The sequence below is a fragment of the Pelophylax lessonae genome (genome assembly GCF_965119305.1).
Source record: "Pelophylax lessonae genome assembly, chromosome: 1".
Classification (NCBI taxonomy): Eukaryota; Metazoa; Chordata; class Amphibia; order Anura; family Ranidae; genus Pelophylax; species Pelophylax lessonae.
This window is the reverse complement of record NC_138768.1, coordinates 437,409,463-437,433,867: the sequence shown is the minus strand read 5'-3', so window position 1 is coordinate 437,433,867 and position 24,405 is coordinate 437,409,463.

The following is a 24,405-nucleotide window of genomic DNA, read 5'->3' as shown; positions in this document are numbered from 1 at the left end:
AAATATGCCTGTGCTCTCCCTGTAAAATAGCATCATGCTAGGAAGGATACTGTATTCAGTCTTAGTAAAAATACACTGTAATTGTTTTATTTCCAGATCAAATCTGCCTGTTCTCTCCCTCTAAAACTGCATATAGCAAAAAAAAAAAAAAAGAAGCATACTCTGCTGTGCTGCAAATCTGTACAATTTTTTGTCTAAGAAAAGAGACTAGTTTTATTTCTGGATAAAATCTTACTGCTCTCTCACTCTGAAATTGCATCCTAGAAAAAAGGAGTACATACCGCACAGCAAACCCGTACAATTTGTCTGCCTGTCTTAGAAAAAAAAATACTGCAATTTTTTAAATTACAAATTAAATCTGCTCGATCTCTCCTTCTGACATTGCAGTTTATTAACCTCTTCCTGACTGCACTATAGCTGAATGACAGCTACAACGCGATCGCACATTTCCCGGAAGGTGTCTATTGACATCCTCCCTCTCCTCCTTCCCACATGCCCCTGGGCTGAGTATCGCAGTGGCTCTTTACCATGTGACCAGCTGTGTCCAATCACAGCTGATCACACTGTAAACAGGATTTATCAGTTATCGGCAGTCCTCTCCTTATGCTGACAACGCATTGGTAGAGGAGAGCCGGTGAGCGGCAATCCACACAGGGGACATCTTCACTGATAATCAGGGCAATAATCAACAGTGTCTGGATTATCAGTGCAGCCCCAACGTTGCCCATCAGTGCTGGCACTCAGTGCCCATCAGTGCTGCCTGTATGTGCCCATCAGTGAAGCCTGTCAGTGCCCATCAGTGCTGCCTATCAGTGCCACCTATCGGTGCCCATCATTTCCACCTATCGGTGCCCATCAGTGACACCTATTTATGTCCATCAGTGCCGCATATCCCTGCAGCCTCATCAGTGCCTCCTCATCAGTGCCCATCTGTGTAACTTCATCAGTACCCATTAGTGCCGCCTCATCAGTGCCCATCAGTGCAGCCTCATCAGCGCACATCAGTGAAGGAAAAAAATTACTTATTTACAAAATTTTATAACAGAAACTACGATTTTTTTTCAAAATTTTCAGTCTTTTTTCGTTTGTTTAGCAAAAAAAAAAAAAAAAACAAAACCAGTGGTGATTAAACACCACCAAAAGAAAGCTCTATCTGTCTCAAAAAATTATACAAATCTTGTTTGTGTACAGTGTTGCATGACTGCACAATTGTCACTTAAAGTAGGACAACACTGAAAGATGAAAATTGGCCTGGGCAGCAAGGGAGTAAAACTGAGCAGTAGGCAATTGGTGAAAGGGATAACACACTGTGCAGCAGATCTGTACTATTACATTTTTTTCAATCTCAGCAAAAAAAAAATACTTTTTATTTCTAGATGAAATCTGCCTTCTGTCACCCTCACTCTGAAAGTGCATCCTAGCAAAACAAAACAGTAATCTGTACAATGTTTCTGTCTTTTGTCTCAGAAAAAAGGACATTGTAATGTTTTTTCCAGATGAAATCAGCCTGCTGTTGAGTTGCTGTTTGTTTTTTTTTTTTGTTTTTTTTATAAAGGTACTTACTTTTTTGCCCTCCAGCTCTATTTTATGTGTGTTTATTTTTTGTGGCCTTTTATTATTTTTATTTTTTATTTCTGATGGGGGTCAGCAACAGCTTTATGAAGCTGTTCATGAAACCTCAAAAGCCACCCTCTTTTACCAGAAGACCATAGTATATTATTGTGCTACAGTTTAGTCTTCAATAACATCTCAGTCTCCAGTGCACCCAAGCACCACATCCCCCACATGCAACTGTTGCCAAAGCTGCTCATAAAACTAATGAATAAGCCATATGTTAATGTATGGAAGGCCCAAAGTGCTAGGCAGAAATGGTTCCAATGCAACTATCTGGGGGGTGATCAGCATCAATATCCACAGTCCAAGGCAGTTGCCAGAGTGCAGCATGTAGAGGTAAGTCATGTATGTCTTTAATTTGTGGCAGAGGGTGTTTTAACACTCAGAGTATGTAGAGGAGCTGGTGGAGATGCTAACCAAGCCTTCATCACTATCCACCTCCTCTGTATCCTAGGTGTAGAGTAGCTTGAAGTCATCAAGAGCTGCTAAAATGCCCTGTTCTGACTCCTCATCCACAACTACTCCTGCCCCTGCTCCATATCTAGCTGTACTTGGGTGCCAGATATAGCAGCCGAGGAAAGTGAGAGAAAGGCACACTATCAGTGATGCAGGATGTCATCCAGGAGCAAGTTGCAGAGGAGGGAAGGGAGCAGGCATCCTAATCCACTAGTGTCACGTACCTGGTCCTGAAGCCGAAATGCTGAGAGGGCTCTCCTTGCGGCTGAGTGCTTGGTGTCCCTGAAGGTGGTAACAGGAAGCACAAAGCCCAAAGTAGCAGGGATTTCCAGCTGTGCCCCAGATGAGGGTTGGTGGTAGGTAGATCTCTCTGCAGGTGGACACCAGAGGAGGTGAGCACTAGGACCCAGGAGTGCTGTGGAAGTTGCAGACTGCACACAGCAGGAAGTAGTTTGTAATGGAGAGTGCAGCTGGCAGGATCAATAGGTAAGTACTGGAAGCAGGTTCTGCAGGCTGGGTACAGCAGGTGGGCACCAAGGCAGATCACAGCAGACAAGGCACAGCCGAAGGCGTAGTCGGGGACAGAAGCAGAGGTCAGTAAGCCAGTGGTCAGCAGATTGGATAGCAGAGTCGTGGTTAGGCATGCCGGGGTCATACACAGGGCAGACGACAAGAGAAGATCCGTGAACAATCCGAGGTCAGAGCTGGGAGCAAGACAAGAGGAATCCAAGAACAAGCCGGGTTGACAACAGGTGATCAGAAGCAGCAGCAAACACAGGAAGCAGGAAACAGGAAACAGGAAGCTGAAGACCAGTCAGCAAGGTTCATGTGCCACAGATATCCTTTTAAAGGCCAGAGGGTGCTGGGATTGGACGTCCACTTTGTGCGCCAGCACGCACACGTCTTCGCCCTAGCGGACGTGCGTTTGCAATACGTGTGTGCGTATTCATGCGGGCGCGGCCATGTTGAGAACTGGCTAATGTGTCAGGTCTATGAGTGTTTATTCTCCGGATAGTTCCCTGACAACTAGATGACAAAGCTGCATGGGTGCAGGGAAATGTTATACCCTGGTTCATTTCCCAGAGATTAGTTGTGTGGTCCTTTTTACAACACATGTGCTGTAGACTGCAACATAGTAATTTTCAGTCAATGCCTAAAGCACAATAAGCTTGGCAATACTATCAGCAATTTGTGTGCCATGTGTGAGAAGATACACCTGACTTCTCACCCTGCAGCTCGTTGGGAGCAGCACCTGAATGCTATCCATTGGCATGAAATCAGCTGCACTCCTCCTCTGTCCAGCTCCTCCCTTTTCACCTGTACCCCATGGGTGACTTTTTGACATGGATGATTAGCTGTAATTGTCCACTCAACCAGTGCAGCAATCCAGGGATTTGAAAGCCATGCTCTTCTTTTCTTAGAGTTTCCAGGATGGATCAGAGAAATTCTGATTGGCCACCTGCTGGTATGTGAACACTATGACTGATTGGAATCACTCTGATCCATCCTTGAAGCTCTAAGTAGCCCTAAGGAAGGAAGGAAAGGAAAGAAGAGAGGGGCTTTTAGTTCTCTCGACCTCTGCACCGGCTGCATGAGTAGTGACAGATAATCACCAACTGAAGTAAGAGCGCCAGGGTTGGGAAGGGAAGGGGAGGGTATAGGATGTTAGTTCACATTTTCATTTTCTGAGAAAATGTGAACTTACACTTTAAACATCAGTCTCACCTTGCTCCCCTCAACAGTTATCTAGGAAAAAAAACATCGCCCCAAATGACCTCTGACTTTATGCACCATCAGCCTTCCCAGAAGATGAAAATGACATTACAAAAAGTACATTGCATTACAAAGAGTGGTATCAATATCTTGAAAATGTTCTTGAAAAATGGTGGAAAGACTCATAGCCAAAAGAGGCCACATTTGTAAATTCATAAACAAGCGGAAAAAAAAAAAATCTCCCCTTATATTTTCAGAGCTTTGGGACTATAAAACATGCCTAAACCTTATATCCAGCAATCTTAAAAGGCTTGAGAATGATAATTTGTTAATGAAATTAAATAAATTGAGGCAATACTACTATAAGTATTCACACAATACAGAAATAACAAAACTGATTTCATTATTTTACAAAAAACAACAAAAAAGAACAAAATAGAGTTCAAAATCACTTAATTCTTCATAAGAAAAGATTGCAAGGAGAAATCCCCATTACAATGTAGAAATTCAAGGATCCATATCCCAAAAAGAAACCTAATAAACTTAAACTCAGTCCAACAAATTCAGTTTTTACGTATCCAACTTCCAGATGACATTCCAAACTAACAGAATCTTTACAAATTCTAGTTTAGTGGTACCATCCAGCTGTGCTGCAATCACCTGCACTCATTATCTAGAAAGATTACCGATTGTTTTATGCTCCTGGTCTGCTGACATCAAGTAATAGGCTTTTTACCTGTTATAAATAAAGTTTTGAGACTTACGCTATGGTGCTGCCTTCTTTTTCCTTTATATGGTGGATCATGTACTGCCGAGTATCGAGAGGATAAGAAATCCATCCATTGCTTAGTGGAGTCTTGGTGGCTGTACCGGGTCCGAGTGCATGTCTTCAGATGCCAGTGTGTGGTTACAACCTATGCTGTTTGAATTGCAGCTTTCAGGTGAGAGGCTAGCAATACCGTTGGAGGATTTTCACAGTGTGTGAGCACTCTTTGGATTAGGACATTGCACCGTGCACTTTCTCTGGGCTGTTTTCACATGAATGAACTTATCAACTCATATGTCATATTGGGACTTTCTGTGCATATTTTATCTCATTTCCATGGTTTGTTTTAATAGTTCTATGGATTGTATTGAATTTTAATTTATTTATTGTTGATCCTTATTGCATATCTAGCGCTGCACCATATTCTCTATTATAGTGGTACCATCACACACAACTCCCCATCCCTGAATAATACTCCATCCATAAACACTTATTGTGTTGCTATTGACATACCCATTCAAAATTTGCTTTCCTCACAAGCCACCCTAGAAATTGAAGTTGATTTATTTGCTTTGAATATTCCATTTAAATTCAACACCTCAATGACTCATGCTTCTGGTCCCACGACCCTCAAAAATTATAAGACAGAGACATTCTTACATTTTTTAAACTGATTAATATTTCTATGGATTTACCTACATCTTCATATAAGCCCCATACAATATATAAAAGGATACCCAGTTCTACCACGCAAACAGTGAAACTGTACTCAAACCCACACCACCAAAAGGGATTATTAGAAAATAAGGAAAAAAGGAAGGAAGAGAAAAAACCAACAAAAGCAAAAACAAAAGTGAGTTAAAAAAAAAATCTAATATCTTCAATATTTCCAAACAACAACTAAATAAAGGTAAGATGAAATCCAAATTGCAGGTGGTATAAAATGTGGCACACCTTATTATTAGTTACAATCCCAAAACACCTGAGCACTTGGGTTTTTAAGGCACCAGATATCAAATAAATTACAACCATATATCAACATATATATTTATTAATTTTATATAATATAACAAAAAGAAATATACATAAACCAACACCTGTTACCTTTTAACTACCTCAATACTGGGCACTAAAACCCCCTTCCCTCCCAGACCAATTTTTAGCTTTTAGCGCTGTTGCATTTTGAATGACAATTGCGCGGTCATGCAACACTGTACCTAAACCAAATTTGTGTAATTTTTTCCCCACAAATAGAGCTTTCTTTTAGTGGTATTTGATCACCGCAAGGTTTTTTCTTTTTTGGTGCACAAATAAAAAAATACCGAAAAGTTTGAAAAAAAAAAAAAAACGTTTTTTTTTGTTTAGGTTATAAGATTTTGTAAATAGATACCTTTTTTCCTGCACTGATGAGCACTGATGACGCCGCACTGACAGGCACTGATGAGGAGACACTGATGGGGTGGCACTTATGGGGTGGCACTGATATGCAGCACTGATAGGCACTGATAGGTAGTACTGATATTCCGCACTGATGGGCACTGATATGTGGCACTGATAGGTAGCACTGATATGCAGCATTGGTGGGCACTGATCGACGGCACTGATAGGTGGCACTGGTGGGCACTGATGGGCAGCAATGATGGGCGGCACTGATTGACACTGATAGGCAGCACTGGTGGGCAATAATGGGCACTGGTGGGCAGCACTGATAGATGGCAATAATGGGCACTGGTGGGCAGCACTGATAGATGGCATTGGTGGGCAGCACTGATGGGGAGGGCACCACTGGCAGGCTCTCTGAGCCCTGATTGCCATCCCTGGTGACCATGGTGGGCATCCCTGGTGGTCATGGGTGGGCATCCCTGGTGGATCTAGTGGCAACCCCCCCCCCCCCAGGGCTGCACTGGTAATCAATGTTCTGATTACCAGCACAGACCCCCCCCTGTGATCAGTGAGTAATTAGAAAAACTCACTGATCCCCCTGGCTGCAGCACAGGTCATCTTCTTCTCCTCACTGACAGGATCTGTGTGAGGAGAAGAAGAGATCAAAGCCGTTACAATGGCTGTATTTACATTACATGACGGTTGTGATTGGACACAGCCGTCATGTGATCAGGAGGGCCAATCACAGGGCCCTCCTGCCGCAACTTGTTGCTCTGTGTCCGAGGGACACAGGCACATCGAGATCGCGCTGTTCCAGAACGTCCGATCAGAAGGACGAGACTCCCACCCGGCCGTATACGTACGGTGGCCGGGTGGGAGGTGGTTAAAAAAGTTGACACAAGACTCCTAGATAAAGGTATACCTTTTTATTATTCAGCAAAACCCGATATTTTTGAGTTATTCGTTGACTCCAAAATCACAATACAAACTTCGATAAGATCCAGAGTAGAACAAGACATAAAGATAATTTTTTGATCATAGTGTGTCCAAACATTTCACTTTATCTTATCAAAAATCAGCTGAGTAATTATAAGTTACTCCCATTGAACACATACCCTATTCCAACATTTTTTTTAGATTTAGAAAACTAAAGGCCCATAAATAATTTTTGATATTCATGCTTAAAACCCTACATCTTGATGGATTGAATTAAACTATCAAATAGTTGATTAACGAACAGGATATCCGAGAGCATACAGCCGTTAATTAATACACTGACTAATCAATTTTCCTAAATTTCAATGATATTCAGTGTATTACCCAATGACCTGACCAACCTCTTTTAGGCTGATATTAACCATTACTATTATTCATTATGATTTATAGTATGTACCTTTATCATCACTATTATTTTTATTTCTGTCATTGTTCTCTCCCCTAGTTTACCTGTGACATTCATTAAACGTCATTTTGAAGGTTGATCCCACTAAATCCCTTCATTAATATTAATTTATAATTATGTGCCTATTTTTTTTCTAATATGTACCTTTTAACCATTATTTTTAACCTTCCATTTTCCATCCATCTGTTTGTTCATTTGTATATTTATACACTGATATATACTCCCTGTACTGGCCTCCTGTCAATTTACTTGCACCTCATGGGGGTCGGTTTACTAAAACGGAAGAGTGCAAAATCTGGTGCAGCTCTGCATAGAAGTCCAATTAGCGTCAAGGTTTTATTGTCAAAGCTTAACTGAAAAAGCTGAATTTAGAAATTGATTGGCTACCATGCACAGCTGCACCACATTTTGCACTCTCCAGTTTTAGTAAAGTAATCTCCATATGTTTTTATTTTTACTGTCTCCATGTTATCCTTTCATGCAGACCTATATCTACATGTACATGTAACATAGGGTGCTTCTGTTAGGGAGATCAATCCTCAATGGTAGAAAGATAGTATCCTTCAAGGACATGTAAGGGGTGCTATACTGACACCAAGGCAGCTCTTCTGAAGAATATAAGCAACTCCAACTGACAGGAGAAGGTGCCTCTAAGTGCAGCATGAAAAACGTTTATTGGCACACAATAATATAACACTTACAAAATAGTAGTGTATGGTGGGAATGTCAGGACATCACTCATATTCTGTTCCTGGCCCTGTGGCTCTGTCTCATTCGACCATACAGCAGCAGGAGGGGTGATGGAAGTGGAGAGCCTGAACAGGGAGGTCCTTCCGTTCCGAGGCCACACGCCTCACTAGTGGACCACACAGTGTGGAGTTACATCAGGGGGGTGGTAACGCATTTCAGAGCATATGCAGTAGAGCTCCTTTGTCAGACCAATACAAGGGGAAAGGCACCCGAAGTTAAATAGGGAGAGGGGTGGGGGGGGGGGGGGAGTGGAAAGGGATAATCATAAGCAGTAAATGGAGAAGACACAGGGCCAAGAATATATTATGGGACCAAGGATAAAAATGGGCAAAATTATTAGATGGCTATTAATTAAAACAAATAATGGTATTAGATCATTATAGATACATATTAATGGAAATATTAACTAAAAAACACATAGGAAACAAAAATGAAAACATAAATACAGTATCTCACAAAAGTGAGTACACCCCTCACATTTTTGTAGATAATTTATTATATCTTTTTAATGTGGCAACACTGAAGAAATTACACTTTTCTACAATATAAAGTAGTGAGTGTACAGTATACAGTATACAGTGTATAACAGTGTCAATTTGCTGTCCTTTCAAAATAACTCAACACACAGCCGAAGATAAAATAAAATATTTACAAAAATGTGAGGGGTGTACTTACTTTGGGAGATACTGTATACATCTAAAGAATATATAGCCTAATGGTTGTACTAAAAATCAGCCAAAAACACAATGATCAGAGCACTGGTTACCCAGTGCATATAAGATTACCGTAATTAAAACATAACAGTTCATAGTTGTAATATATACATACACAATTCACATATTAAAATGAGAAAAGGAGAGGGTGATGAGTATTTTATATAATATGTGTATGTATGTATGTATGTATATATATATATATATATATATATATATATATATATATATATATATATATATATATATAAAAGAGGCGAATACCTCTAATCCGTACAATATATGTATTTAATTAAAAAAAAATTACTACCAGATAATATAGAATAGATATAGAAATAATAATATTAATAAGTAGATGGTTAAGTGTGAACAATAATAAAAAAAGGGGGGGGGCCTGGGACTGAGCTCAGGATGCTCATTGGTAGCGAAACATGTCAGGCAACAAAAGTGAGTACACCCCTATGTGAAAATGTCCAAATTGGGCCCAAGTAGCCATTTTGCCCTCCCCGGTGTCATGTGACTCACTAGTCTTACAAGGTCTTAGGGGTAGATAGGAAGCAGGTGTGTTAAATTTTGTGTTATCGCTCTCACTCTCTTATACTGGTCACTGGAAGTTCAACATGGCACCTCATGGGAAAGAACTCTCAGAGGATCTAAAAAAAATTGTTGCTCTACATAAAGATGGCCTAGGCTATAAGAAAATGTCCAAGACCCTGAAACTGAGCTGCAGCACAATGGCCAAGACAATACAGCAGTTTAACAGGACAGGTTCCAATCAGAACAGGCCTCACTAAAGTTAAGTGCACATACTCAGCATCATATCCAGAGGTTGTCTTTGGTAAATAGACGTATGAGTGCTGCCAGCATTGCTGCAGAGTTTGAAGGGGTGGGGTGTCAGCCTTTCACTGCTTAGACCATACACCGCACACTCCATCAAATTGGTCTGCATGGCTGTCGTTCCAGAAGGAAGCCTCTTGTAAAGATGATGCACAAGAAATCCCACAAACAGTTTGCTAAAGACAAGTAGACTAAGGACATGGATTACTGGAACCATGTCTTGTGGTCTGATGAGACCAAGATAAACTTATTTGGTTCAGATGTTGTCAAGCATGTGTGGCAGCAACCAGGTGAGGAGTACAAAGACAAGTGTGTCTTGTCTACAGTCAAGCATGGAGGTGGGAGTGTCATGGTCTGGGGCTCCATGAGTGCCACCGGCACTGGGGAACTACAGTTTATCGAGGGAACAATGAATGCCAATGTGTACTGTGACATACTGAAGCAGAGCATGATCCCCTCTGAGCCACAAGGCAGTATTCCAACATGATAATGACCCCAAACACACCTCCAAGACGACCACTGCCTTGTTAAAGAAGCTGTGGGTAAAGGTGATGGACTGGCAAAGCATGTCTCCAGACCAAAACCCTATTGAGCATCTGTGGGACATCCTCAATCGCAAGGTCTCTAACATCCACCAGCTCTGTGATGTCGTCATGGAGGAGTGGAAGAGGACTCCAGTGGCAACCTGTGAAGCTCTGGTGAACTCAATGCCTAAGAGGGTTACGGCAGTGCTGGCAAATAATGGTGGCCACACAAAATATTGACACTTTGGGCCCAATTTGGACATTTTAACTTAGGTGTACTCACTTTTGTTGCTAGCAGTTTAGACATTAATGGCTGTGTGTTGAGTTATTTTGAGAGGACAGCAAATGTACACTGTTATATAGGCTCACTACTTTAAATTGTAGCAAATTGTCATTTATTCAGTGTTGTCACATTAAATAATAATTTAATAATTAAAGATCTAATAAAATATTTACAAAAATTTGAGAAGTGTACTCACTTTTGTGAGATACTGTATATTAATTGCTTGTTGTGCATTCCAATTTTTAGTGTGCTGCATCCAAATATTTAACAAGCACAAAAGCATTTTTACACTATTATGTTTGACTCATCCCTAATAATTCCCTAATAATAAATAAACACACTAATCTTTTTGAGCAGTCCTTTGTTTAAAAAACAAAACAAAAAATGCAGACATTTTAAATCCATTTTAACATTTAGCGATGCAAAGCCACTCCAATCACAATGAATGGTGCCCGCTGACCAAAAGAAAAAAAAAAAAAACACTGACACAATCTTCTTCCAACAACCATTTGCCATAAATGATAGTTTCCAGTTTCTGCCTAGAATGCAAAGAAGGGGGGTACCTAGGTGATGGGATATCTGTGGCTGGAATCTGGAAATGTCATTTGTTGCAAGCAGGAGTCAAGCATTTCTATGTTTTTCTCTTTTGGTGGGTCAGTGAACATAATTTATCATGAGGGAAGACAGCGCAGCGCCTTCTAAGTGCAGCAAGACATTTATTGAAGTATGTGCAGCAGTATTACACTCACATTTAGTCGGTGAATAAGATGCAGTTAGTCAAGTAATGTTGATCATCAGGAGCATCACTGGAGCGGGTCCTGGTGGTGGAGGCAGTGGATCCCGGTGAGAGCGGCAGGGGGTTCCTCCGTGTGTACAGGGATGGCCTCGGTGGTGTCCGTGGGCTCCTCGTCAACTGGTGGAACGCTGGCACTCGTGGGTCCTGGGATCCTGAAGTCACTCCTGGCGGTGATGCGGGATGCTACGGCGACGCGTTATCGGAGCATGCGCTCCTTCCTCAGGCCGTCTGTACACACGGAGGAACCCTCTGCCGCTCTCACCGGGATCCACTGCCTCCACCACCAGGACCCGCTCCAGTGATGCTCCTGATGATCAACATTACTTGACTAACTGCATCTTATTCACCGACTAAATGTGAGTGTAATACTGCTGCACATACTTCAATAAATGTCTTGCTGCACTTAGAAGGCGCTGCGCTGTCTTCCCTCTTGTCTCCCCCCAGAGATCTCTTCTGTCTCTTCCGCCGGCAGCCGCTACAGTGGACAGCTACCCCCTGAACTGTTTGGGGGTCCCCCCACCCCTGGTGTTTCCCTTCTCCCTTCTCCCCCTCCCCCGGGTCCCCAGGACCAGACTTTTTTTTTTTTTTTTTGAGACCTCTTCTTGCGCCAATTCACCACCAAACCATAACATCATTTATCATGAATGACATGGATCTGCATCGCCAGAAAACATGATTGATGATGGATTTACATTGTAGGGTATTTTTCTTCTACATTTTAATAAAGGACTTATCAAAAAAATATTTATTTACTCTTTAAATTTATTGTGAATGAGTAGGGCTATGCTGTATCCCACATACACAACCATTGGGCAAGGGATGTGGGTATAAAGCCCTTATCCTCATCATCATGAGGACAAATTGTTTTACCAGGAGACCCTCCCCTTGTTGAGGATATATAAACTGGTATGATTGAGAAGGGTGCTGTGCACTTGTCTACTCCCTTTCTTGACCAACCAAGCTGAATACTCTGAACGTGTCTGGTTGATTATTAGTGGTACCCCATGCTTTTTTACCATTTTTACCATTTTTTTTCTTTTGCATGGGATTGCCCCTTGGAATACATACCAGACTTGAAGGGTCTGGTATGGAATTTGGGAGGTACCCAATGCCTTTTTTTTTAGGGTGTAGTTCTCTTTGACATCCATACCAGACCTTTATCCTTGTATCTTTAGAGGGAACTTGACATGCTTTTTTTTATGAACTGAAAAAAATACAAACAAAAGAGGGTGCACCAGCCTAATGCATTATCCTATGGGTATTTTATTACAAATCAATAAAATATATATTCACAAACCATGCAGGTTCACAGCATATCACTTCTCCAGCTTATGGCACAGTGGTTCATCAGACCCAGAGAATTCCAATGCCAGAGAGACGTTGTCTGGGATCTTAACCATCTTACACATTTCATTTGGCACTGAGGAAGAGGGTTTACCCTCGAAGTACGTAAGCCAGTTTGGATCCCCGACGGTATCTCTCTGGCATTAGAATGCCTTGCATTGACATTGAAAACCTGCAAAGGTTGTGAGTATGTATTTTATCGATTTGTAATAAAGTACCCATGGGATAATGCACTAGGCCAGTGCTCCCTCTTTTGTTTGTAAATTTTCAGTTGCTATTTGGACTACACCGGTCATTAGGGGGCAGCGAGGTCTGATTCATTCCTGATTGGTGCCTCAAAGAGAGTACGCATGGGGATTTGTCCCTAATCTACCACACTCATGCCCAGGAGATGTTTATTCTTTGCTTGTATGTTTGTTTTTTTCCTATAATCTTTTTATTGAGATAATTATAGGAAGATACAGGATAAATGCACATTTGTGGATCCTACAAACATATTCAGAAAAGCTTGTATGTTTTTTTTATGTGTTTTGTCCCCATCAAGGATTAGGATCTAGTATACCTAAAAGTAGCTAGGAGCTCTCAATTAATGATAATTTGTACAGCATTTTTTTTTTGTACATGTCGGTTCTGTGGTAGTATGTTGTATACATCATATAGTTGTACTACTACATGGATAGGTTCAGGGCATCCCCAAGGATTGTTATTTAACCACTTATGGACCAGAAGGTTTTACCCCCTTAAATAATAGGACATTTGTTTGCGATACGGCACTGCGTTACTTTAACTGACAATTGTGCGGTCATGCGACGCTGTACCAAAATAAAATTGATGTCCTTCTTTTCCCACAAATAGAGCTTTCTTTTGATGGTATTTGATCACATCTGTGTTTTTATGTTTTGGGCTATAAACAAAAAAAGAGCGACAATTCTGAAAATAAAACAATATTTCTTACTGTTTGCTATAAAACACAGCCAATAAAAAAAATCTACTTTTTTCATAATTTTAGGCCAATATGTATTCTGCCATTTATTTTGGTAGAAAAAAATCACAATAAGTGTATATTGATTGGTTTGCACAAAGGTTATTGCGTTTACAAACTAGGGGATAGATTTTTGGCATTTTTATTTATTTATTTATTTTTACTAGTAATGGCAGTGACTGTGACATTGTGGGGGACAGATCGGACACCTAACTTCCAATTTTGACACTTTTGAGGAGACCAGTGACATTATTATAATAATCAGTGCTAAAAATATGCACTGCTACTGTACTAATGACACTGGCAGGGAAGAGGTTATCACCAGGGGTGGTAAAAGGGTTAAGTATGGTGTAAAAAAAAATAAATCCACTGTGTACTATGAGTGCATTTGGAAATGCAGTCACTGTAGATCTGAAGGGAAGATCTGAAATGAGCAAAAGCTCTGTTGATCTCTATCATCCTATCATGTGCAAACAAAAATGCTGTTTTTTTCTTCCTTGCATGTCCCCCTCAGATCTATACCGACTGCACTTCCAAGTGCACTTGCAGTGCACAGTGGATTTGCCTTTAGTAAATGACCCCATAGTCTGTTAAAATCTTTGCAATGTACAGAGGTCACTCAGAGGGGATTGTTTGTATTTTTGTTTGTTTTTTTACAAAAGTGAAGTTACACTTTAAAGGATTAGTGTTTTTTTCAATGTTGCCCTTTGTGTGGCATGAAAAGACCCTCTCTTCGCTGAATGGTATTTTTGTGCATTGGTATACTTTTTCCGCTGGCAGTGCCCAGCTCCAAATGGTATTTATTTACCAATCCCATAAATATGACCAGAATTGATTTAAAAAATGTAGCTGTACTTGAAAGGAGTTTGAAATAATAGTTTGGCAAACACTTCACAAAATTGGTTCATCAATAATATCAAGCAAGGAAACATCACAGCTAGTTAAAAGACAGTTGCAAATTTCTGGATACTTGGCTGGATGCATGAATCATAACTGTATGGACTCCTGTATTTCTGCATGATTTTCTGCTGAATCAGCCAAATCTTCATGGGTGGCCCTGTCAGCAACACCTGGCCTGACAAAAACTGAATTCAAAATCAAAAAAGTTGGTAGAAAATTGTTGGTGAAACAGTGACTGCATCCCAAGAGATGATGTTACCGTTCCAGATGTGAAGCAGTTGCGGGTTCTGCAGTTGTCTGAACACAATAGCCATCATAGTGTAAATTCCGTCATGCATTCTGCAGAGCTAAAAATGAAACAAATAACTAAACCAGAGAAAGCTAAGCATGTATGGCTAGCCACATGGTCTAAAAGTGTATATGTTTTTGTAATATACAAGTAATTTTGCAGAAAGTGCCCCAGTGGGTTGAATTGAATGCCACAGTGCCACAAAACCACAATATTAATCACCAAGGCATCATCCTGTCCATAAAAGGCTTTATTTAATTTGATTTTCTAGGGGGGAAAAACACATGATTTTGGTATTTTGCAGACAGTGTTGCAACAAAAGATATTTCTTATCTCTGTAGGACAGCTATTTTCCAGTGCTCCAAATTTACCCTAATAGACTAGTTATCAAACTAAAAAGATCAGACATTGTAGTCATTGTAGTAGCTTTTACTAAAGCGAGAGAGGGCAAAATTTATCACAATTCAGCGTTTAACCTCTGCTTGTTTAATTAGGCTTTGACAATAAAACCTGGAAGCTGATCGGTTTCTCTGCAGAGTTGTGACTAATTTCACCCTCCCTATCTTTAGTAAATAAACCCAAAACAGTATGCCATACCAGTGGGGGTAGAGGGGATGGAGGAGTAGTTTGGCCACTAAGTTTGTATACCTATAGCTAACCCTCTTGCTACAGGGATACTGTACTACCGGTTTAATTCTAGGTATACAGACCCAGAGTGGGTGAACTGTAAATACCAGGTACACTATTCTACCAACAAACACACAAACTTTCACAGGACAGCAACAATGAGGATCCAGCCAGCACAGAGAATCAGGCAGGCAAGAGGGCAGCATAGAACTTTTTATTATACATGGGAATGTATTACTGAACATTAATAATATGATGTGTGGGTGGCTCCACCTTTTAACAGTCCTGCCAAGGCCTTTGCTGTCTATAATGCCCTAAAAAGACAGTGTATGGGGTAATGTTTTAGATTCAATTTTAGTAATGGGTGGACTTAGTGTTTAAGCAGCCATTTATTACAAGACCCTTTTTTTTTTCTTTTTTTTTTTGCATTACTTAGTAAATACAGCCCACAGTCTTCTGGGAATAAGAAAATCACTCATCCTTACACTAATAATATGCAAAAAGCACTGAATGTCTTTAGAAATATTGTGAAACACTGACATTTCTATGGATTTTGATTGCCTTTAAAGTTCATGCATTATTAAGTTTAGCATTGCATAATTTGGTCATGGAAAATGGCACAAAAGGTTATAAAATTTGTTTGACAAAGTATAGAAAGTTTTACAACACAGAACACATTTCATGTTCATCAGGGTATAAGAATTGGTGGAGATATGTCTCTGCATCATAATGTGATTCCATCCTTAAAATGAACATCTGTTTTTTCTTTTTTTTTTTTTTACATTTCATGACTTTATTAGAAACTTCTCTGCATTGGTCATAATATTGGTAATGAAAGAAACACGGGTATTTCCTTTTTAATTCATTATTTCTTGTTCCTGCCATTGTATTCAGTAGATGGTAAAAATGTAAAAAATGAACAGCTGCTGTTATCTTCAACTGAATTTTCATTAGAAAAAAAAGCTTTCACATTTCTCAAATAATCCAACATTTCCTTTTGTGTTTTGAGAAATTCCCTAAAAAATGTGCTTTTTTTTAAATGAAATAAATGGTAAAATGATAATGATATGGATGGACATGAATAAGTCACAATTAAATGTTCAGTGATGGTCACATTCACTGTCATTCTGGTTTCTTGGACATGCAAATGCACACGGTGCAGTATAGCATTGACTTTTGTGCTAATACTAGTAATAAATGTCTGTACAAGTACAATGAAAAGTCTCATCACACAAAGCTGTGTAAGTAAAGCTAGGATGTCAGGGTGGAAAATTTGTAAAAAAAAAAAAAAAAAAAAACTGACACACAGAATACACACAGGTGTATCACCTGTCAAATCACAGGGGCCGAGACCGAAAAAGCCCGTGGTGTACGTGCCCCTGGGGTGGCAGCCCAGGGGTGCCTTAATTCTCACTGGTGAGGGGCAGCTCACATGAGTTTTTCGGCACCTTGGTCACTGCACCATCACACTTTTTCAGCACCTGCCTCTTGGGGCGGGCCTTTTGGCCAGCACCAGAGGAATTTTTTATTTCTGGCCGGGGAGCCTGCCAAGGTCCGGCACTACCCAGCACTTCTCCACTTCCCCTTTCCCCACTCTTTTTTCTTTGTTGTGTGTCCACGTTTGTCCCTTTTTTTGGTTGGGCACTTGCACGACTTGTACGGCGTAGGTCCTCGGGCCTGCCCTGAAAGTCTTGGGAGGGGGTGGATATGGCCTTCTGGCTTAGTTCGCCCTCTCTCATGGGGTCTCCCTTCAGGGGAGCCCCACCTAGTACTCGGGGTGGGCTGTTTCGGCAGTCCCCCTGAAGAATGGGGTCTGCCCGGCTTCGGCTGGGTGGACCAAAGTGAGTACCTCAGTCCCTGTCAGGAGCTTCGCGCCCCGGGGGATCAGGGTCAGGGCCCTTCCTCTTCGGAGGAGGGCCATGTGTATGCCTTGTGCACTTTTTTGTGTGTCTCACGTTTACGTGTGTGCACTTTTTTATGCACCAGGTGTTAAGTCTTTTGAGTGTGTTTCACACACCACGGGCAAAAAAAAAAAAACCTGTCAAATCACATGTCAAATTGAGCCAATGTGAACGGTGGCTTAAGGATCTTTAACAGAGCAATGCAAATCATTCCTTTACATCCCACTGACATCCAGTCTTCTTGCTATCCAGGCTCTGCTCAATAGAAGTAATGGTTGGCAATGACTATAGATGAACTATTGAACTGAATGTTCAGTCCAAATGTGATTTCGGATTAAACATTTGCATGTGAGACGTTTGATAGGAATTTCGGTGCTGAATGTCCCAAGTGCATTGCCAAATCATTGGCAAAGGTTTTGCACCAGAGGTTAGATGCAAGACTTTGGCCAATGATAATTTTGAGCTAGGTTGCTATGTATAGTATATAATATAATATAATATAATATAATATAATATAATATAATATAATATAATAAAATATAGTATAGTATAGTTTAGTATAGTACAGTACAGTATAGTATACTTTGCAATGAATTGCAGTTTGTTTGGTTATGGAGAGTGGAGTGTAGGCCCACCTACATTTACTGTGATTTGAACTGACCTAACAGGACTACTTTTTTTTCTTTTATTTGTGTGTGTGTCAACGGCAGGTTCTAATGATGTTTTACTGCTGCTCCCATTTTTTTGTTTATTTTAAGGGTGTATAGTAGCTGGCAAGAATTTATTTATTTTCTCTTCTGCTTAAAAAAAGAAGTTTATTTTGCTTGCAGTGTTTTAGCCTAGGTGTGTGGGTCTTTTATTGTTTTTTTGCAGTTTCATACACAAAATCACAACATACCACCCCCCCCCCCCACACACACACACACATACAGTTCTTCTCATAGCTAATATTAAAAGTGGGGAGCTTCACGATTATCATCCTCTTGACTGGGAGGCCTTAAGGGAGAGGCAGAAGATGTTCCCATGCAGCTATGTGGGGGCAGCCAGCCTCTATGTCCACAGGCCAAAGCGGCGTCTGTAGGGAATGTGGTGCTGCATCTACAGTGCACCAAAGCACCTCGCCCCCCACATACAGCTTTCATAGCTGCTAAAATTGGTAGAGAATGTTAACTCCATTATTAAAAACATCATGTCTAGGAGGCCCAAAGGGAGAAGCATAAACAGGTCTCTTGTAGCTGAATAAACAGGTCTCTTGTAGCTGGAGAATGTTAACTCCATTATTAAAAACATCATGTTTAGGAGGCCCAAGCATAAACAGGTCTCTTGTAGCTATCAGGGATGATCAGCATCTTTATCCAAAGACCAAGGCAGTGATCAGGATGCAGAATATAGAGGTAGGTCATGTTTCCCTTTTTTTTTTCAGGCACTGGGTGTGCTATACAGCTAAAGTATGCAAAATAGATGGTGGAGTGGCTAACCAAAATGCCATCATTCTTAACCACTTTAGTACCAGTCACGTAACCTCTACGTCATCAGACTTTGCGGGGTTATACCGGGATGATGCCTCTAGCTAGAGGCATCATCCCGGTACCGTTGTTTGAAGCCGACGGTCGGCTTTCCGTCGGTAACGATCGATGCGGCTCGGGAGCCGCTCGATCGTTACCCGGGGGGGCGGGAGGGGACGTCCCCCCCCTCCCGCCGCCTTCCGCGGCTTTGCTCGGGGCTACCGTCCCACCGGGAGCCCCGAGCACCCAGCCGGCACGTCCGCCGGCTGGATGGAGTCCCGATGAATGCCGGAAACGGCATCGATCGGGTCTCCGATGACGTAACCCGGAGGCGGCGTCCATGACGTCACGTCCGGGTTACTGTGCTGCAAAAGGCGGCAGATTTGAAAAACGGCTGTATGCAAAAATGCCGTTTTCGGCGTTTTGCATACAGGGAAGTGTAGTGGAGGGGTCTAGGGTCTTTTAGACCCTCGATCCCTCCATAAAGAGTACCTGTCACGACATATTGCTGTCACCAGGGATGTTTACATTGCTTGTGACAGCAATAAAAGTGATCAGATTTTTTTTTTTTTTAAAAACCTGTAATAAAGTTTAAAAAAAAAGAAAAAATAAATAGGAAAAAAAAAAAAAAAAAAATTTAGCCGTCCCCGTCACCGTTAGCTCGCGCACAAAAAAAAACGTATACGCAAGTCGAGCCGCAAATGAAATCGCTGTTCAAACCACACATGTGAGGTATCGCCGCGATCGCCAGAGCGTGAGCAATAATTTAAAAAAAAGAGCTACACTCTAACTCTAAACTGGTAACCGTTAAATAAATTTAAAGCGTCGCAGATTGAGATCTCTATTGACCGTAGTTTGTCGCCATCCCACGGGGGGGCGCAATTTTAAACCGTAACATGTTTGGTATCTATTTACTCGGCGTGACATCATCTTTCACAATATACAAAAAAAATGGGCTAACTTTACTGTTTAGTATTTTTTAAATGCAGTGAAATGTGATTTTTCAAATTTTTTCCAAAAAAATGGCGTTTTAAAGACCGCTGCGCAAATACCGCGTGACAAAAAATTTTGCAATGACCGACATTTTATTCTCCAGAGTCTTTGCTAAAAAAATATATATAATGTTTGGGGGTTCTAAGTAGTTTTCTAGGAAAAAATACTGGTTTTAACTTGTGAACAAAAAGTGTCCGAAATAGGGCTGGGGCTAAAGTGGTTAACCTCTGTTTCCAAAGTTCAGCGTAGCTTCCAGTCCTTAGCAGCTGCAAATGCATTCAGTTTTGCCTCCTCATCCCCAGCTACTGCTGCTGTTGCCCCTCGCAATTGGTGTGGAGGAGTCTGATGAATTATTTGATCACAGCATTAGCCATTTGCTGCAAGAAGATGCACAGCAATTAATTGCCTCCAAGGTTGAGGAGGAAATCAATGGAAGAACAGAGGCAGGAAGAACCAATTGGCAAAGATGATCTTACAGTTGCAACATACTGCCAAGTTTGCTCCAATGATGATGAGATGGCAATGAATCATGATGAGGTCTCTGACCATACCTGGAGAGAGAGGAAAAGAGGAAAAGTATAAAGAGATATATGACCTCTCACCATGCAGCTCATTGGGACCTGCATGTGAATGTTAGTCATTGGCAGGAAAAGGGACATGTTTTCCATCCTTCTTCCAGCTCCAGCTCTTTCCTTTCCTCCTCTACTCCCACTGTACAAAGATATCTATATAAAATTCCCCATAGTCAGCCTCCAGTGATAGGGATGACAGTATGTCAAAGGGTGCCAGAGGTCTACCCTATGGCTTTTCCTGTGAGAAGAAGGTCTGCATAGGATCCACACAAAGTAGAGGCAATCATAGGATGCAATTTTGCTCTGATTCTGCCAACCTTTCTCCACCTGCTGCAGCATTGAGCAGGCAACTTTATCTGCCACATACAAAATGATGTAAACAAATAAACCAAAAATGCAATAATAATGCAAAAAAATGAAAACGTATGCAAATCGTGTAAAACAAAAAATGTCCAGAAGGTGACTCGTGATACACCAATGTGCAATAAACGTCCATATTATAAGTCCATAAATAAAGTGCAAAAAATGGTGACAAAAACTTCCAGCTTGGGGAAAGGTGAACTGTGATTGGAAGGTGCAAAGTCCCACCACCAGCTTGGCCTCTTACCAGAAGTTAAACGTTAAGGGCATATATGAATATGACCGCTCCAAAGGTCATGCAGCCAGGTAGAAAAATTCCCAGAAATACAGAAGGCACTCTGACACACTCGTGCTCCCTAGACTCTTACCGGACAAAAGCCAAACAAGAAGCCTGGTTCTATGGTGATGAGTGGTCCTGCCGGGGGTTACTGGACTCTAGGATGGCTGATGTAGTTGCTTGTGTCCAAGAGGAACAGACCCAGTCAGAAAGCCTGACGAAAGAAGATCCTGCCAAAGGTGGCTAGACTCTGATTGGCTGCTGTAACTCCTTAGTCTGGTCGACCTCAATAATAGGGGACACAACAGAGGGGACCGCAATGGTGCATTACCAACAGTAGATTTTTATTAAAACAAATGGTTGCACTTACAGTTGTGAAGACAATAATAGCGAGTTCCCTCACGGAGGAGCTGTATGGCGGGGTCCTACCTCCTATCTAAGTGGATGCCCTATCGGGAGAAACGCGTCAGAGAGGAGGCGCCGCGTCATCACATCTAGACCAGGCAGCGGTCCGCACTGCAGGCGGACCCCGCCATACAGCTCCTCCGTGAGGGAACTCGCTATTATTGTCTTCACAACTGTAAGTGCAACCATTTGTTTTAATAAAAATCTACTGTTGGTAATGCACCATTGCGGTCCCCTCTGTTGTGTCCCCTATTATTGAGGTCGACCAGACTAAGGAGTTACAGCAGCCAATCAGAGTCTAGCCACCTTTGGCAGGATCTTCTTTCGTCAGGCTTTCTGACTGGGTCTGTTCCTCTTGGACACAAGCAACTACATCAGCCATCCTAGAGTCCAGTAACCCCCGGCAGGACCACTCATCACCATAGAACCAGGCTTCTTGTTTGGCTTTTGTCCGGTAAGAGTCTAGGGAGCACGAGTGTGTCAGAGTGCCTTCTGTATTTCTGGGAATTTTTCTACCTGGCTGCATGACCTTTGGAGCGGTCATATTCATATATGCCCTTAACGTTTAACTTCTGGTAAGAGGCCAAGCTGGTGGTGGGACTTTGCACCTTCCAATCACAGTTCACCTTTCCCCAAGCTGGAAGTTTTTGTCACCATTTTTTGCACTTTATTTATGGACTTATAATATGGACGTTTATTGCACATTGGTGTATCACGAGTCACCTTCTGGACATTTTTTGTTTTACACGATTTGCATACGTTTTCATTTTTTTGCATTATTATTGCATTTTTGGTTTATTTGTTTACATCATTTTGTATGTTGCACATATGCACTAGGGCAGCGCGCCTGATTTCTTTACCTATTCTACAACATACACTCTAAGGTAGCAGCACACCCTATATTGAATCAGCGCACTTTCCTACCCACCACAACTTTATCTGCCACAACTGCTAGAGTGTAACACTACACCCCCAGCCACCCTAATGCTGGCCATACACGCACAGAATTTCGGCCGAAAATGGTTGTTTTAGGAAAGAACGTTCGAAAATCGGGCCGTTAGTGAACACAAGATTACCGTCGATTTTGATCATGTGCCTGGCTAATGTCGATGGATCCATAGCGAAAACTTTTATCGTTTCTACAAAAGTTTTTATGTGTATGGTATAATTGAAATGAAAATAATATTCTGACTCATATTGAGCATGTTATTGAACGAACATTATGATCATGAAAACGATTATGTAAAAGAGTTTATTCTGTAAGTTAGTGGCCAACTCGCTTTTGACTGACGAATAATCGTTCAGTCTGCAAACGGCCGAAATTCTGTGTGTGTATGGCCAGCATTATGCCCAGCACCTAAATGCCAGTTTGGCCGAATTTCTGCCTTTACAATTCCTGTCTTTCCAGCCAAGGGAGTCTGCATCCTATCATGAATTTGTGCCCTGTGCTGTACAAAGTGGCAGTTTCCCAGCCACTATTTCTTCACCCCTAAGCCCATCCCTGCCCTTCCCCATCATGTTTTATTGAGTGGTGGCTGTAGGGGAGAGGATGGAGTGCTGGGAAAGGATAGGCCATGGGAGCCTATGAGTGATGTCACAACTCTGTTGAATCCGTCTTCATATAGGGGAACTTGAGCTGCTAAACCATGTCACCAGACTAAGAACATTTTATACATGGTATGTAGGATAAGTAGGAGGGAAGAGGGAATCTTTTTTTAGAGTAGTTTAAGTTTGCCTTTTCTAAATCTTCAGGTTTATAGTGATAGATCAGGTGCCCAGACTGAGATGTGAAGTAATTTATCACTGCTCTAAAAAAGAAGGAATGATTATTTAATTGAATGCATTGGGGAAGATTTACTAAAAAAAAAGTCTGGCTTGTTCAATTAGGCTTTGACAATAAAACCTGGAAGCAGTTTTTTTTTTTTTTTTGTTTTACTATGTACAGCTGCACCAGATTCTGTGTGCACCAGTTATAGTAAATCTCCCCCATTCTCCCGTAAAGTGTTACATTTTGACTTAAAATATCCATTTGATTTTGTAACATTTACTGTATTCATTATTTTAATATTGTTTTATTTTTTTGCTTCAGCTTTTACCTTGGAGTGTATACATTTCACTAATCTTGCCTCATGATCCCTGCTTTTTTTTATATTGTTATTTTATTACTATGCTTAAACTTGTCAACAAATGCTTACTGTGTTTCTGTGTATGTCAATTCTGGATTGCCTCCTTTAAAGAAGTATGTCTCATGTTAGTGTCCAGCTCGAGAAAGGGCAGGAATGACTGAAACGTCAGTGCTGTGATTTATTCATGTGTGAACAATAAATTGGGATTTTCTATGTTGCAACCCCCAATTTATTTTTTGATACCAATTAGATTTCCTCAGAGAATAGGTGCAGGAACTCCCCCTTTCAGAGTTACCCTTGTCTCCGCCCCTACCCACCTCCGTGCACCGTTCCTTGATTCCCCCCTTTCCCACCTCCCAGTACTGCCCCTTTTAGAGCAGTGGTCCTCAACCCTGGTCCTCAGGGCCCACTAACAGGCCAGGTTTAACTGAAATACATCCCAGGTGATATAATTTGCTGCTCAGTGATTGTAGTATTCTAGTCTGCATCTCCCCAAGGTAATACTTAAAATCTGGCCTGTTAGTGGGCCCTGAGGACCGGAGTTGAGGATCACTGTTTTAGAGCATACAGAACCAAGTATTATTGGGTAATTTGTTTGGAGTTTGTTAATAATAACAAGAATAGAAGTATAATAGATCCCCTGCAGCCAACAACAATAGACCCCCTCAGCAACAGTAGATTCCACTAGCAACAATGGACCACCCACAGCAAAATGTCCCCAGCAACAATAGCTCCACTGAAGCAACAACAGATCTCCCAGTAGACAGCATCAATAGACCCTCCAGAAGCCTGACACAATAGACTGCTCCCTCAACAGTAAATCCCTCCCAGCAAAAACTGCCCCAGCAAAATAAGACCAAACCCAGCAACAATAGATCTGCCACAAG